This window comes from Marmota flaviventris, chromosome 7 (genome assembly GCF_047511675.1).
Source record: "Marmota flaviventris isolate mMarFla1 chromosome 7, mMarFla1.hap1, whole genome shotgun sequence".
Taxonomy (NCBI): Eukaryota; Metazoa; Chordata; class Mammalia; order Rodentia; family Sciuridae; genus Marmota; species Marmota flaviventris.
The window spans coordinates 60,496,905-60,501,040 of NC_092504.1; positions in this window are offsets into that span (position 1 = coordinate 60,496,905).

Sequence of the window (4,136 nt, forward strand, 5' to 3'; positions counted from 1 at the left end):
ATTCTTAATTTGTGCTTTGTGGGAAGGTTTTTTTCCTAAACATTAGATATAAAATATATTGCATGCAGCAACCTAAGTAAACATGCAGTCAGAAATAATGACCTTCCATTGAATCTTTCTGAAGTCTCTTATAATCTTCTTTTGGCAGTTGACTCTATTCTTAAATTACAAAAGTGTGTTGGGTTTTTATTTTTAATTGGTACCTTATTTTGAATTAGTATTACCATTTTGATTACAGCAAAAGCTATGATGGCATAAATTTACATAACTCTAAAAGATCCAACCAAAATCCTCAGCAAAAGAAAAAATCAAACATGAAAGAAGAATAAAGATTCAGCTCATGTGGTATCCTTACAAGTCAAAATAGAGAGCAACTAAAGGCTTATTTTCATTAAATGTTATCCTTATTCCAAATGACAACAACTAATGACTGCTAAATTGTGATGTTTTTGCTACATCTACCACATGCTCCTGAGTATTATCTTTGATAAGTCTTATCCCAGGGGCAACTCTATTAATAAAGTTTCTGAAAATAAACATATACTGCAAACAAAACAACAACACAATAACAAACAAAAGAATCACATTTGTTAGCTGGATGACTTCAGAGGAGAATGGCAGTCATGATGACAAATAATGTGTAAGAAATTAAGATACCAAGCAGACAAAGGTATGAATTAATGTGCAAATCAGTGCCAATATCTAGTCTGCAGTTTTGCTTATATTGGATGCTGATAGTAATAGGACTGCAAATTATAACAAAAATAATTAAAAGATCCATTTTTTTCTTTAAAAATCAAGAACAAATGCATAGATTTCCACAACACTGTAAGTTTTGGGGCAGTGTCCTTTTTTCTCACCCCTGGTTATATACTCTCATACTTATGGCTGGGTCAGACTTGGGCTCAGTTCCATTGGATCAGGACATAATGTAATAAGGGTGGTCACCTCTCTTCCCATGGTTTATAACGGAAGTTCTGCCTAGGCCAGAAATGTATGCTTTTCCAGCAGTATTCACAGTCATGATGCAGACAGGTGATGTTGGTCCAGAAGAACTGGGCAAACTCTGAACCGCAGAGAAATATTATATAAATGTGGGTATCCTTCATGTGTTGTTGAAGGTAATATATGTGTATGTACAGGAGAATCCACATATCATAAGTGTACAACTTGGTAAATTTTCACAAACTGAATAATACAGCAGTGTAATCAAAACCTAGCTAACATACCAGATGCTTCCCTTGTATACCTTCCACTTACTACCTACTACCCACGGGGACGCCTCTTCTGACTTCTAATGAAATTAACGTGTTTTGCTAAATATTCTATATGTATAAGCTAAATCATACAGTATATATGTTTATTTCTCTTTTGTTCAAAATTTTATAAGATTTGTTAATATACATTAGTTTGTTGATTTTCAATTCTACATAAAATTCCATCTAGCCTATTGTTGGTGGAAATTTGGGTGTTTTTCAGTTTGGGGTTGTTATGAAATGATGCCATAAATATTCTCTTAATGTATTTTGATGTCAATGTGCATGAATTTTGAAGGACATCTCAAGATTTTTTACCCATAGTCAGTGAAGTCCAAAGTGTTCTTTGGCATTGTAGCCAAGATATTCAGCTTGAATACCTTACTCAAATGGGAGCTGTACAATTCACAATAGCTAAACTATGGAACCAATCTAGGTCCCCTTCAGCAGATGAATGGATAAAGAAGTTGTGATACATATAATATGCACACAAAGTAGAAAATTGTTCAGCCATTAGAGAAAAAATTATGGCATTTGCCAGTAAATGGATGGAACTGGAGAATTAACATGCAAAGTGAAATAAGCCAATCCCCCAAAACCAAGGCTGAATGTTTTCTCTGATATGCGGATGCTATCTCACAATAAGGGTAGGGAAGAATAGAAATACTTTGAATTAGACAAAGTGGAATGATGGGAAGGGAGGAGGAATAGGAATAGGAAAGATAGTAGAATGAATTGGACATTAATGTCCTATGTGCATATGTGATTACATGATCAGTGTAATTCCACATCATGTACAACCAGAAGAATGAGAAGTTATACTCCAAATATGAATAATATGTCAAAATACATTCTATTGTCATGAATAACTAATGAGAACAAATTTTTAAAAATGGGAACTATAGTCACAGGCATTATCAAATCTTTCCTATTCTTACTGGACTTTGTTTATACTTAGGATTCCTAACATGTTATATTTAGGTTATTCATGTACATGCACGTCTGCTATTAGATTGTGAATACTTTTCAGTTTGTTTCACATGCTTATGTATCCCTGCTCCTGGCACAGTATCTGAAATATAGTAAGCCAACCAAATGAATGGTGATAGCCATCACTCTGCCAGTGATTAACAAAGCAAGTCCTCATAGTTATGTGAATCATCTAGCTAGAATAAAATCCATGCTTTAGTCTAACATCTTAATGTCAAAGGGTTAGGAATGGGAAGTTGTTTCTTTCTGAAAGAAGCCCAGAACTTTGAACTCAGAACTGAGCATTCTGTGGTTACAGGGAATTGCTGTGGCTTTACAAGCCTCTTGGAGATTTAAAGTGTTAACATTGGTGATTCCAAGGCACTGTGTGGGAGCCAGATATAAATAGCTGAACACAAGTGGGGTAATATGCCACTGCCAAGCTACTGCTGGGGGTGTTTATAAAAAGAAAAGCATTCCCTTCTGAACTCTCACTGTCAACAACATCCCATTCTGAAGACACACTCATCACAGCTGAGAGCAGGGAGTCAGTTTGAGATCTAGAAACATTTGAATCTCCTTCAAAGGCACAAAATCCAGGTAAACATTTTGACTTTATTTACACTCAGATTATAGAGGTGAAGAATTGCAAGGAAAAGTCTGATCTAGAGCTTGCTTGATACATACTGCCTGTGACAGGTACCTACCTATCTAATGTTATATTCCAGATTTTTTTGAAAGGTAAGTTTAACACAGAAGTGACATTTTGTACTATATTTTAACATCTTTAATTAAAGAAACTGCTTCTGAAGAATGATGGGAACCTAGGGCCAAAATGAGCTATAAAAAGGAAGACTATCCTCCTTAATCTGTTATTTATTCCCATTTTCAGAATCTAGAATATGGTAATTGGTAAGATAAAATAGAGGTTTCATTTCAGTGTCAGTAATGTTGATTCTAACTTCAAAGCCCACATTCTCCAGCCTGTTGCCTCTGAGAATCCTCCAGATCTTTTTCTGTCCACTAATATTTCTTCCCTTTTCTGGAAACACTTGACATAACATTGCCTGAGGCTTCTGTGTGGAAATAAGAGAAGGTAAGATAGGTAAATGAATTTATTACAAGTAGGGTTTTTTTTTTTTTTTTTTTGGTATGTGGAAGGAACCAAGACTGACCTGCTGTATCCTTTAATTGAATTGCTTAATGGCTCTAGGATGGCTTTAGCTCTTGAGGACCTCTCATCTTCCTGTTTACCCCTTTCAGTATCACAAATACTGGAATGAATATTGGGCATTCAGCCAGTAGAGTTATATAATCTTTTAGAATTGCTGCTTACCCAGTTCTTTCTTACTCTCATCCCCGCCTTCAGAAAGTGGATGAGACACTTGTTTTTCCTTAGGCTTTTCTTATCATGAATATATGGAGAAGGCGATCACCTCTGATAATCTGCTTTGTACCACTACTTATCTCCTCTGTCTACCTTCTTTGAGGTAGAAGAAGAATGGAAGATGTGTATGAATGTGTTCTTGGAGAATTCTTAGAAACTGAGGCCTAAGGTACCCATTGGAGACTGTGGTATTTTAGTTTGTATTATTTCCTGTACATACTGAGATTTAGAGGGACAAGTTTGTCTATCAGCAACTATGGTAGGAGAGAGGACATGTTGGAGGGATAAAGAAACGGACAGATTTAAACTTGAGCACTGAAATTCTCTTGAGTTTTTATTTCCTCGTCTCTAAAATGAAGGTGTTAGAAAAGTAGATGAAACTTAATGGTTCTTGCAGTCATTAGGAATTTATTGATAACCACTTCCTGACCATCATGATATCCACTCCTATCCAGGATGAAAATATAGTGTCATCCTGCTTTATTCCCCTAAACTCCTGTAATTTCTTTTTAATTTAGAAAAGA